This window comes from Rhinopithecus bieti, unplaced genomic scaffold (genome assembly GCF_001698545.2).
Source record: "Rhinopithecus bieti isolate Rb0 unplaced genomic scaffold, ASM169854v2 scaffold_55, whole genome shotgun sequence".
NCBI classification, from domain to species: domain Eukaryota; kingdom Metazoa; phylum Chordata; class Mammalia; order Primates; family Cercopithecidae; genus Rhinopithecus; species Rhinopithecus bieti.
Window position 1 is genome coordinate 1091074 of NW_016803114.1, and position 14317 is coordinate 1105390.

A 14317-nucleotide genomic window follows, 5' to 3' on the forward strand; every position below is an offset into this window, starting at 1 on the left:
TCATGAGAACAGCAGCATAGGGGTAATTGACCCCATGATTCTTATGCCCCCATGATTCAATTACTTCCCACAATGTCCCTCTCATGACACATGGGGATTTTGGGGAACTACAATTCAAGATGAGATTTGGTTGGGGACACAGCCAAACCATATCATTCTACTCCTGGCCCCTCCCAGATAACTTGTCCTTACATTTCAAATCACAATCTGTCTGCCTTCCCAACAGTCCCCCAAAGTCTTTTTTATTTTAATTTTTGAGACAGTGGGGACTCTGTGTGGGGGGCTCCAACCCTACATTTCTTTTCTGCACTGCCCTAGCAGAGGTTCTCTATGAGGGCTCCACCTTTGCAGCAGACTTCTGCCTAAACATGCAGGCATTCCTATACATTCTCTGAAATCTAGGCAGAGGTTCCCAAACCTCAGTTCTTGTCTTCTGCACACCAGCAGGCCGAACACCACATGGAAGCTGCCAAGGTGTGGGGCTTGCATCCTCTGAAGCAATGGCCTGAGCTATACATTGGATCCTTTTAGCCAAAGCTAGAGCTGAAGCAGCTGGGAGGCAGGGCACCATGTCTCGAGGCTGCACAGAGCAGGGGTCCCTGGGCCCTGGGAAACCATTTTTCCCTCCTAAGCCTCAAGGCCTGTGATGGGAGGGGCTGCCACAAGTGTCTCTGACATGCCCTGAAGACATTTTCCCCATTGCCTTGGTGATTAACATTTGGCTTCTTATTACTTATGCAAACTTCTGCAGCTGGCCAAAGAAAATGGGGTTTTCTTTACTATCTCATTATTAAGCTGCAAATTTTTCAAACATTTATGCTCTGCTTCCTCTTGAATGCTTTGCCACTTAGAAATTTTTTTCTGCCAGATACCCTAAATCATCTCTCTCAAGTTCAAAGTTCCACAGATCTCTAGGGAAGAGGCAAAAAGCCACCAGTCTCTTTGCTAAAGCATAACAAGAGTCACCTTTGCTCCAGTTCCCAGCAAGTTCCTCATCTCCATCTGAAACCACCTCAGCCTGGACTTCGTTGTCCATATCACTATCAGCATTTTGGCCAAAGTCATTCCACAAGTCTCTAGGGAGTTCCAAATTTTCCCACACTTTCCTGTCTTCTTCTGAGTCCTCCAGACTGTTCCAATCTCTGCCTGTTTCCTAGTTCCAACATCGCTTCCACATTTTCTAGTGTCTTTACAGCAGCACCCCACTCTCTGCAGTACCAGTTTACCATATTAGTCTGTTCTCACAATGCTATAAGGACATTCCCGATATGATAATTTATAAAGGAAAGAGGTTTAATTGACTCACAGTTCTGCATGGCTGGGGAGGCCTTGGAAAACTTACACTCATGGTGGAAGAGGAAGCAAACACATCTTTCTTCACATGATGGCAAGAAGAAGAAATGCCAAGCCAAAGGGGGAAAAGCCCTTTATAAACCTATCAGATCTCATGAGAACTCACTCACTATCACAAGAACAGCATAGGGGTAACTACCGCATGATTCAATTACCTCCCATCAGGTTCGTCCCATGACAGGTGGGAATTATGGGAACTGCAACTCAAGATGAAGTTTGGATGGAGACACAGCCAAACCATATCGGGGAAGAGGATTCAGAAGGGAAGGAGAGAAAAGGGAGGTCACAGAGCTGGTGGCAGGCAGGCTGAATACCATGTGAGGCAATCCTCCAAACTTTGAATATAACATTCTTGGGGTGAAGAACATTCTTGTGGGAACTGGAAATGGGGTTGAGCTCTGCATTCTGAGATGACAGGAGGGTGAAACAGACATCATCCATGGGGCCAAGGAGACTTACAATGAAATCCATGAACATTTTCAGAAATCTTAGTGGAACACTTGAAAATTTTCCCAGGTGGTGAAAATTGAGAATGGTGGGTGGTTTAAAGAAAAATCAATGGATAAGTTGGGGTTTATGTACCTCAGCTGACCTCTACATTGCATGTAATCTAGGAAGAAGTATTTGTTGAAGAGAAAGAAAGGTTCTGGGAAAAGAAAACATTATACAGTATACATTCCTGAGGAAACTCAGTGCTTGAAATTTATCAGATGTTAGCAACACACAGAAAACCTGGGGAAGACAGAAGCTCCTCAATAGGGAAGGATTCAAAGGCATTTTTAAAAAAAATTTTTTTTGGAGACAGAGTCTTACTCTGTCGCCAAGCCAGAGTGCAGTGGCACAACGTTGGTTCACTGCAAACTCTGCCTCATGGGTTCAAGTGATTCTCCTGCCTCAGCCTCCCAAGTAGCTGGGACTACCAGTGCATGCCACCACGTCCAGCTAATTTTTTGTATTTTTAGTAGAAATGGGACTTCACCATATTGGCCAGGATAGTCTCAATCTCTTGACCTTGTGATCTGCCTGCCTTGGCCTCCCAAAGTGCTGGGATTACAGGCATGAGCTACCGTGCTTGGCCTCATATGGCTTTTAATAAGCCCATTTGTTCATTACGAAGTCCACGTGTTCATTAAGTTCAACGAGACAAGACTATGCAGGTATCCACTAACTTCATCCATTGGTAATTGGGAGAAACAGTGAGGTTTTTACTGTAGTGTAACTTTTCCATATATACCCACTTATGAAAGATTGTAAGTAGGGTAAATTTCTATACATACCACACTGTTTTGGTTATTTATTTATTTATTTATTTTTTGAGACAAAGTCTTGCTCTGTCACCCAGGCTAGAGTGCAGTGGCATGATCTTGGCTCACTGCAACTTCCGCCTCCCAGGTTCAAGCGATTCTCCTGCGTCAGCCTCCCAAGTCACTGGGATTACAGGCACGCACCACCATGCCCACAGCTAATTTCTGTATTTTTAGTAGAGATGGGGTTTCACTACATTGGCCAGGATGGTCTCGATCTCCTGACCTCGTGATCCACCTGCCTCAGCCTCCCAAAGTGCTGGGATTACAGGCGTGAGCCGCACGCCTGGCCATACCACACTGTTAGCAGTGCTGAATGGGGTAATTACATTTTTCACTTTCTTCATTTCTGTACGGATGATTTTTTTTAAACAGGGAGTTTCATTACTTTTGTAATCAAAATATTTTTAGAAAGCAGATTTTCCTTCCTTCCTTCCTTCCTTCCTTCCTTCCTTCCTTCCTTCTCTCTCTCTTTTTTTTTTTTTTTTTTTTTTAGACAAGGTGTCACTCTGTCACCCTTGCTGGAGTACAGTGGAACGATCACAGCTCATTGCAGCCTTGACCTCCCGGGCTCAGCTGATTCTCCCACCTTAGCCTCCTGGGTAGTTGGGACTACAGAAATGTGCCACCATACCTGGCTAATTTTTGTAATTTTATAGAGGCGTAATTTCACCATGTTGCCCAGGCTGGTCTCAAACTCCAATTACATGTGTGAGTCACCACGCCCGACTAAAAGCAGATTTTATTTCCTATTCTAGTTTTCAACTGTTTCATGAACCTAGAGATTTTTTTTCACTTGAAAAGGGAAAAAGGATAAAACAGCTTTATCATAAAGAAAAAATGGAAACAAAAATAAACTTTACTGTATTGATACTTAGCAGATAGAGATGATCACCTTATAAATGCACATTTGACACTGAACTGAACTAATCTGTGTTGTAATAAGTTTAACAAGCTTCCAACAGAAACTTGTGATGAATGTGGCTGTGTGGGTATATAGACTTCCCTTCTTGATGGTGGTTTAGCTCCACAACCCACATATGGACTTCAGGTCATTGGAACACAGGGCAGGATTGACAGGGTAAAGAAGACAGGATCACAAAACCTGGGCCTAATCACAGGGATGAGGTGCTAGAGTGAGAACAAAGGAAAAAAATGACTTAAAGATAAGATCCTAAATTCAAGTTCTCTTTAAATTCTCCAAGACTTGGAGGAGGATTGGTAATATATCTTGTTAGATAGTGCCATAGCCTGCCCCAAAAAGGTTTGCATTCCCATCAGCAGTGTATAAATGAGACTGCCCATTTCCCCAGACCTCAGGATGTGTTGTCATAATTTTTAATTTGCAATTTTCATCAATACTATAGGTGAGAAATGGTACCTAGAATGATGTAAGTATGAGTAGAATGTAAGTATGAGTGAGTTTGGGTGTCTTTTTATATGTTTATATGTTTAAGGGCCATTTTTGTATCTTTTGTGTGAATTGCCTGTTTCTTTTCCCAGTTTTAAAATGAGATTTGTGGTTCTTTGTTCCTCAGTTTTAAGAGTTCTTTTATATTAAAGATATTAGCACTTTGTCTTTCACGTATGTTGCAAATATTTTTTCCCAAATTTTCAGTCTTTTTTTTGTATGTGTGTGTCTGTTTATGGTGGGTTTGCATGTTAATTTTTTTCATTTTTACATAGTAAAATGTATCAATATTTTCTCTCATTGACTCCAGATTTTGAGTCATAATTAGAAAGCCTTTCCCTACACAGAGATTTAAGAAGTATTCATCCATGTTTTTGTATAATACTTGTATGATTTAGTTTCCTTTTATTTAGAATCTTGACACATTTGGAATTTATTCCTGTATATGGGTGTGAAGTATGGATCTAATTTTATCTTTTTCCAAATGGTGAATTAATTGTCCCAGCATCATTTATTTAAAACTCCATATTTATCCCAGTAGATGCCAACTACTGGGTTGAATAGTTGGCGTAAAGTTGAGTTGGATAAAGTTAAGATGACAACTTTATCATATGCTAAAATTTTATATGCACTTGAATGTATTTCAGGACACTCTAGTCCAGGAGTTGGCAATTTTTTTTTTTGAGATGGAATCTCACTCTGTCGCCAGGCTGAAGTGCAATAGCGCGATCTCGGTTCACTGCAATCTCCACCTCCTGGGTTCAAGCCATTCTCCTGCCTCAGCCTCCCAAGTAGCTGGGACTACAGGCATGCGCCAGCACACCCAGGTAATTTTTGTATTTTTAGTAGAGACGGGGTTTCACCATGTTGTCCAGGATGGTCACAATCTCTTGACCTCATGATCCGCCCGCCTCAGCTTCCCAAAGTGCTGGGATTACAGGCGTGAACCACTGTGCCTGGCCAGCAAACATTTTTTTCAAGGGCCATACAGTAAATACTTAGGACTGCAGGCCACAAGGTCTTTGCTGTTATAGCGCAAAAGCAATCATAAACAATTTGTAAATGAATAGACATGGCTGTGTTCCAATAGCACTTTACTTACAAAAATAAATAACCTTGAACCGTAGCTTGCTAATCCCTGCTCTAGATTATTTCACTCATTTATTTTTGCACCAGTAACTCATTGTTTTAATTACAGAGGCTTTTTAGTATGTTTTAATGTCTGGTTGGGCTAGTTTCTCCCCTTGTAATCTGTTCATTCTTTTAAAAAAGAAATATAAGATAGATCCATGAAATAATATGACTTTTTGTTTTGTCTATTTTTTGGTCTGGTTCATAGACCAACTCTAATGATAATTCCAAAGAAGAGTTCCAGAAGAGCCTCAAGCAATGTTAGTGATTATTCGAGTCCGCCATTGTGTTACAACTTAGAGGCATAGTATTGATGTGAATGTATCTGGTATGAACTGTTATAAAGTTAAATCATACAACTTACCTTAAAGTTATAACTTTTACATGCATATTTTTAAAACTGAAGTGAATAGAAATTATGTTGAGGAGATATTTTTAAATGTTATAATAACCTTTGAGAAATTGGAAATATTTTAGGATATTACAATCAGAGCTAGGAATGGTTTCAGTATGTAATTTTTTTCCTGTGACAAACGTCTTGTCAATTGCAAATGATATGTAATTCTTCAATATGTAATTCTTCACAGTCGAAGATCATGAGTTATTTTAAAAATCCTGTCAATCATCTCTTATTTATCAGAACATTCTTCAGCTGAGTGGTTTTAAATAGTAGAAAGCTTCCCAATTTTATGACATCCAGACTCTCATCCTGTTGGAAATGTCATCAAATCACTGCCAATAACCTGGCCACTAATTTGACACTTACTTTTGTCAATCCTATAGTTGGATTGAACAGACTTTATGAATAAGAATTCAGAAGCTTGAATGAATATGAAGCTTATAACTCTTTAATAACCACTAGGAACCAGAAACATTGGATGGTAGCCAAGCAAAATCTCACCATGTATGTGAGTTTCATGGTTTTGACAGCTGTGTAATTTTTACTGAAGAGAAAAGATTATCTTTTAAATGTACAAAATGGGAAGCTCATTTTTGGTTACTATCAAATGCAGTGGGGATGAAAAACACTGTCTCTTCAGTTGACATCAGAATTATTATTAGAGAAGGAATTATATTAGGAAAACCAATTGACCTTGTGAGTATGGAGGTCAGAAGCTTACATAATAAGAAATGGCTAACCTGCTCTATAAGGAAAAGCGAATAGACTGTGTTTTGCTCCTGAGAGAGGGCCACTGGAAGAGAAGTACAGCAAACTAAAGGGAGGCTATGGCAGTGTGTGGTGAATAGCGGCAGTCTGCTGAAGTCATCACAAGATGAGACCCATCTCTGCCAGCATTGTCCCACAATAACAAACACCGTTTTGTTCAAGAGTGATAGATCTCCAATTGTTCATCAACAGGTGTTTGAGATGGTGGCTTTTGTTTTCAACACAGTGTAATTGCTAATTTGAACAAGAACCTATCAACTACACAGATAGTTTAATTTTGCTCCTCAACTGTCCATTTAAGATTTACTCAATAAAGAAAGTTCTTCCTCTGACCCTGGATGGAAGTGGTCGGTAGGCTCATGACTTTTCTTTTCTTTTTCTTTTTTTTTGAGACAGAATCTTGCTCTGTTGCCCAAGCTGGAGTGCAGTGGCACAATCTTGGCTCATTGCAACCTCCACCTCCCAGGTTCAAGCAATTCTCCTGTCTCCGCCTCCCAAGTAGCTGGAGCTACAGGCACGCTCCACCACACCCAGCTAATTTTTGCATTTTTAGTAAAGACAGGGTTTCACAATGTTGGTCAGGCTGGTCTCCAACTCCTGACCTCAGGTGATCCACCCGCCTCGGCCTCCCAAAGTGCTGCGATTACAGGCGTGAGCCACCACGCCAGGCCGGCCCATGACTTTTCTAGTCACTGTTTGCTAACACAAAGTCCTGAGGCGTCTTTAAATTGTGAAACAGTCTCGTTTCAGAAATTAGTTCCATTGTCAAAGCTTGAGACTTCATTTGAAACTATAGTTACTCCCTCTCCCTCAGATAAGGCCTATTCCGGGGGGTTGTTGACTCCTGAGGAACGTACAGGATCGGCTGCTTCTAAATTACCTCCTTTCCACCCTACCCCACTTCCCCAACTGACAGCTGTTTCTCATCCTTCCTGCATTTGAGCAGAGGGTGGAGGAGAGGGAGGTGAAGTGGGAGAGTTCTTACCTGGCTGGTGCTGTGGAAAGCCCAGCTCACATTCTCTGAGCAGGGGTAATGTTTCAAGCTGACTCTCTTGTTACAGAGGATCTTCTGTGGTTATTTGGATACTCTGGAGTTCTTTCATGGGTTCTTTAAAGCATTTTACTAGGACTTCTCACCTGCAGTTTGCTTGACCTGGGCTCACTGGATTTGCTCCCCTTGGGCTCACTGCTTACTCTTTCAGAGTAAAGGAGTGCTGTGATGCTTTTAGTATTTCTCTGTTGAGGTTTGCTTGCCCCTCTACTTGGAACAATTGGGCAGGACCTTTGGCAACCCCACACCTGCTCATCTGACCCTTGGGAGCAATCAGGCTTTCTCAGCACCCACCAACTCTGGGAATGCAGCAGCAACTCTCCCTCTCTCTGGCCACCAGTGTAGGCACCTATCTCTGTCTCTGGTTCCCCAAGGATTCAGTAAATACTAGGCTACTCAATCCCTCCAATGCAGAGTAGACATAGCTAAGCCCTTCTCACTAGGCTTGAGGTGGGGGCAGACACTGGGTGAGAAGGTAGGACTGAAAGCACCCCACAACTCTTTCCAAGGAAGTTCTCACAAATCCCCTCCCCAACCCTTGCATACTGTCTCTGAGGGTGAGAAGTTATGATGCCCCAGAACAATTCTCAAGCCCCTATATTGTGGATGTTCCCCAGAGGTCTGTCTGCCTTGCGGTACACTTTGACATTTGATAGCCTGTATCTTGAAGTTGCAGCAAAAATTTCCAACACAAAAGCCATCCAAGGAAAAGTAATTTATTTGGCCTGGAAGGCAGGGAATTGATGAGATTCTAAGATTTGGACCTAATCCCTTAGCAGTTGGCCACAAAGAGAGATAATTATGTGGCTTTCCTAGCCATGTGAAACGTAGCCCATCAGTGAAAAAAAAAAAACTTGTTAAGGGCTTGAGATCTGACAGAAATTTGTCACAGAGACATACTGATAATTGTTTTTACCATGATTCTTTGGCAGATGAAAAACACTATGAGATGAAAAACATTCTTAATCACACAATGATATAATCATTCTCTGATAGTGTGAAATGGCCATTGGGTAAGGCATCAGGAGGTTTAAGCATGGTCTTGAATATGCTGTGACCTTGCTGTGTTATCACAAGTCAGCCACCTCTCCTTTGGAATTAAGTTTATCCTGTTGAAAATGTGATGATCTCCGGGATTCACTCTGCCCTTAGTGTTCTATGAGTCTGTTAAGCTCTCAATATCATATAAATGACAACTCCAACCCACAGGGATTGCATTAGGAAGGTGTAGTAGGTTAAATGGTGGTCATGCAAAAGTTATGTCCACATCTTAACCCTCAAAACCTATGAATGTGACCTTATTTGGAAAAAGGGTCTTTGCGGATGTCATTAGGAATCTTCAGATGAAATCATCCAGGACTACCCAGGTAGGACTAAATCCAATGACAAGTGTTCTTATAACAGACCGAAAAGAAGGCATACAGAGGAGAAGCCCACATGAAGGCAGAGGCAGAGAGTGGCATTATGTAACCCTAAGCCAAGGAATGCCTGGAACTACTAGAAGTTGGAGGAGACAAGATCAGATTCTCCCCTAGAGCCTTCAGGAGGAGCACAGCCAAGTTTGGACTTGGCCTCCAAAACCATGAAAGGATAAATTTCTGTTGCTCCAGGCCACCAAGTTTGTGGTAACTTGTTACAATAGCCCTAGGAAATTAATAACAGAAGGCGAGGGAGAAAATAAAAGCACCAGTCTGGCAGTGAAGAGCTCCTGCTTTGGAATTAGAGAACAACATTAAGCAGCCTGGAGGGCATTATTTAAACTTGCTAGCATTTAGTGTCCTCCTTTGTAAAACAAGGATAAAAATAGAGACCACTGTTTCTTTTCTATACTTCATTTAAAAGTTTAAAAAATAGTAACTATTTTATAGCCCATTTGTAAGGATTATGGGAGATAGTGAATGACTTAATACAGTGCCTGGTTCACAACAAGTGCTACATAAATGTTCGCTGTTGTATTTAAGGTTATTGCATACATGAGGTGACAATCTCTTTCCTTTTGAATGCTATCTCTAAAACTTATTTGATGTTTACTCATACATTGCTGGGATCATCTTAAAAATGAGGCAGGGTATAAATCATAGCATAAGTCTAAATTTTTGCCATTTATGGCCCCAGGGCTTGGCCCCAACCCCACTCCAAGATTAGAGACGGTGTAGTTGGTGGGGCGGGAGCTCCCTGGGTGTAGCTGTAGCTGTCCTCCCAGGTGAAAAATTTAGCATAAGCCTAAATTTTTTAAAAAGGCAAATTGTGATTATGACGAACATGAAGGGCATCCTGAAAGGGAAAACAAAAAGAATGACAGTTGACTCTTGAACAATGCGGAGGTCCCCATGCAGTAAAAAATCCATACACAAAACTTTTAACTCCCCCAGAACTTCACTGATAATAAACTCCTGTTGATCAAAAGTCTTACCAACAACATAAACAGTCTATTAACACAGCAGTCCCTATCCTTTTTGGCACCAAAGACCAATTTCATGGAAGACAGTTTGTCCACAGATCAGGGTTGCAAGTGGGGAGGATGGTTTCAGGATGATTCAAGTACATTACATTTATTGTGCACTTTATATCTATTATTATTACGTTGTAATATATAATGAAATAATTATACAACTCACCATAATATAGAATCAGTGGGAGCCCTGAGTTTGTTTTCCTGCAACTAGATGGTCCCATCTAGGAATGATGGGAGACAGTGACAGATCATCAGACATTAGATTTTCATAAGGAGCACACAACCTAGATCCCTCAAATGCACAGTTTGCGATAGTGATGGCAGCACCTGCAGCAGGGTGGTGTGGCTGGGGCTGCACACTTCATGGAGCTCCCCAGTGCTGCTGCAACCACCCAAACCGTGACTGTAGACCCAGGCCTCCTGCTCTCTAAGGAGCAGGCAGGAGCCCCACCCTCCTGGATGGGGCTGCAGCTACTCAAACTGCAGCTGTGGAGCCAAGCCTCCCTGTGCTCTTGGAGGGGGTTGGGAGCAGGCAGGATCTGCCCTACTGGGTGCAGCTGCATCCGCCTGATCTGCAGCTACAGACCTGGGCCTCCCACTCCATGGAGCAGGCAGGAGTAGGGGACAAGCAGGAACACTGCCTCTTCTGAGTTGGTGGGCCGGGAGCTCCCTGGGTGTAGCTGTAGCTGTCCTCCCAGGTGAAGGACCTGGGTATCTTTGTAGTCTGCATCCTCAGGGGCCTAGGAAGGGCCCCTCACCTCTCCATCCCTGCTGGCTGGGGGGTGTCTGCTCCCACTGCCTGGACTCTCTCCTCTCCCAGTGCCATCTCTAATCTTGGAGTGGGGTTGGGGCCAAGCCCTGGGGCCATAAATGGCAGCAGGAGGAAGTCAGATTCCTGGGCTGTAGGGGGCAGGTCCCCAGTAGGACCCCACCTTCAGGCCAGGGAGGGCCTGAAGGCTGGGGGCGAGGCTGCCAGTTCTGCACATTGGAGTAGGGGACTCGTGGTGCCTCTTCCAGGCCTGCCCATGGCTGCCCATTGATCAATCAGTATACACTTCCTCCCCTCTAAAGTCCATAGAAGCCCTGGGCTTGGTTAGTGTGGGCAGAGGATGGCCAGAGGATGAAGAGGGCAGAAGGATGATGGGATAACCAGTTGTAGAGAGGACCAACCCTCCTGCTGACAGCTGCAGAGATGACCTGCTGGCAAGGATGTGCCCCCCTCTCAAGGGCCTCCCTCTGCTGAGAACTGACCACTTGACAGATGGCCTGCCTACAGAGAGGAGCTACCCCCTGCGGGGCTCCTCTGAGCTACTGTAACACTCAATAAAGCTCATCTTCATCTTGTTCACCCGTTGCTTGTCTGCATATCTCATTCTTCCTGGATGCAGGACAAGAACTTGGGCAAAGGCACTATGGCCACAGAGGTTTCTGGCCAGAAAATCGACACCCCAAAGATCCCATAACAATAGGGTTTGCACTCCTATGAGAATCTAATGCTGCCACTGATCTGACAGGAAGTGGAGCTCAGGTGGTAATGTAAGCAATAAGGAGTGGCTGTAAATACAGATAAAGCTTTGCTAGCTCAGCTTCTGCTCACCTCCTGGTCTGTGGCCCTTTTCCTCAAATTGGGGACACCTGTATTAACACATATTTTGTACGTCACACGTATTATATACTACATTCTTACAATAGTGTAAGCTAGAGGAAACATTTCTAATATCTTGAAAAATATATTTATTATTCATTAAGTGAAGGTGGATCATCACACCAGTCTTCATCCTTGTCATCTTCACATTGAGTAAGCTGAGGAAGAGGAGGAAGAGAATGGGGGTCTTGCTGTCTTGGGCTGACAGAGATGGAGGAGATGGAAGAGAAGTCAGGAAAGGCAGGCACACTTGGTGTGACTTTATGGAAATATATCATAATTTCTGTCTGGCTTTTGTTACTTTTCTATTTATCTAAAATTGTTTCTGTACAGCACCAATTCTTCTTCTGCTTTTTGCCTGAGTTTCAGTGCCCTTATCATAGCAGAGTCCTTGCTGTAAGAGAAGTCAAAAGCAATCTTGAATCACTGAAACTTTTCTGCCAGGTTATCTAATGTCAGTTTGTTTTCTGGCACTGCTTCTTTTATATCTTTTTCTTCATCACTTGGCACTGTTCAGAGGTGCCCATCTTCATTAAGCTGTCTTCTGTTAATTCCTCTAGTGTGGCGTCTATTAGTTCTTGAATTTCTCCGAGGTATCTCAAAACCCTTCACCCTCCACCTTTTTTGCCATATTCACAATCTCTTTTATGATTTCCTCTATTGGTTCTGTCAAAATAAATAATAACTGGATTTATGACAGAACAAGTTACATATAAGTTAGCAAGCCCAAAACAATAAATTTCTGCTGAAGAAAACTGCAGGAATTTATTATTTGGGACTTGATAACTGTCACAGCTTTTTCTATAACAATGATGCCATCTTCAGGGTGTAATCCTTCCAGACTTCCATGTGTTTTCTCTATTGGGGTTCTCTTCCTTTCCATAGGGTACCATGTGTATGTAATGAGCCTTAATGGTCCTTATGACTCTCTGACCTAGAGGCTGATTTAGAGACGTTGTGTTTGGGGGCAAGTAGACCACTTTCACACCTTCAGTGTTGAGCTTGTGGGGCTCTGGGTGGCCAGGGGCAATGTCCAATATGAAAAGAACTTTAAAAGGCAGTCAGTCCATTACTGGCAAGATACTTCTTGACTTTAGGGACAAAGCATCAATGGAGCCAATCCAGAAAAAGGGTTTTCCATGTCCAGGCCTTTTGTGCACCAAGACTGGCAGCTGGTGTTTATCTTTTCTCTTCAAGACTTGGGGATTAGTGGCTTTCTAGATAATGGCAGTCCTGATAGCATTTGCATAAAACACTAGAGTTAGCCTATACCTTCTTGCCTTAAATCCTGGTGCTCACTTATCTTCCTTACTAATACATGTCCTTTGTGGCTTTTTTTTTTTTTTTTTTTCCATAATAGGGCACCTTTCATCTGTATTAAAACCCTGACCAAGGCAGATATCCTTTCCCCTCAATGACTTTTTTTTTTTTTTTTTTTTTTTTTTTTTGTAGTTTTGAGACAGAGTCTCATCATGTTGCCCAGGTTGGTCTCAAATTCCTGGACTCAAGTTATTCTCTTGCCTCAGCTTCCCAAAGTGTTGGGATCACAGGCGAGACCCACAGTGCCCAGCTTTAATGATTTTCTTAATGGCATCTGGGAACTCATCTGCTGCCTCTTGGTCAGCAGAAGCTGCTTCTCCTGTTATCCTGACATTTTAAAAGCCAAATCTCTTTCAAAATCATCAAACCAGGTGCGCCCAAGATGGCCAAATAGGAACAGCTCCAGTCTCCAGCTCCCAGTGTGAGCAACACAGAAGATGGATGATTTCTGCATTTTCAACTGAGGTGCAGACCGATACCTCACACCTCACACGGCAGGGTACACCCCTGAGACGAAGCTTCCAGAGCAAGAATCAGACAGCAACACTCGCTGTTCAGCAATATTCTATCTTCTGCAGCCTCCGCTGCTGATACCCAGGCAAACAGGGTCTGGAGTGGACCTCAAGCAAACTCCAACAGACCTACACCTGAGAGTCCTGACTGTTAGAAGGAAAACTAACAAACAGAAAGGACACCCACACCAAAACCCCATCAGTACGTCACCATCATCAAAGACCAAAGGCAGATAAAACCACAAAGATGGGGAAAAAGCAGTGCAGAAAAGCTGTAAATTCAAAAAATCAGAGCGCATCTTCCCCTTCTCCCCCTCCAAAGGAATGCAGCTCATCGCCAGCAATGGAACAAAGCTGGATGGAGAATGACTTTGACGAGTTGAAAGAAGAAAGTTTCAGTCGATCAAACTTCTCAGAGCTAAAGGAGGAACTACGTAACCAGCACAAAGAAACTAAAAACCTTGAAAAATGATTTGACAAATGGCTAATTAGAATAACTAATGTAGAGAAGTCCTTAAAAGAACTGATAGAGATGAAAACCATAACACGAGAACTACATGACAAATGCACAAGCTTCAGTAACTGACTCGATCAACTGGAAGAAGGAGTATCAGCGATTGAAGATCAAATGAATGAAATGAACCGAGAAGAGAAGTGTACAGAAAAAAGAGTAAAAAGAAACAAACGAAACCTCCAAGAAATATGGGATTATATGAAAAGACCAAATCTACGTCTGATTGATGTGCCTGAAAGTGACGGGGAAAATGGAACCAAGTTGGAAAACACTCTGCAGGATATCATCCAGGAGAACTTCCCCAACCTAGTAAGGCAGGCCAACATTCAAACTCAGGAATACAGAGAACACCACAAAGATACTCCTCGAGAAGAGCAATTCCAAGACACATAATTGTCAGATTCACTAAAGTTGAAATGAAGGAAAAAATATTAAGGGCAGCCAGAGAGAAAG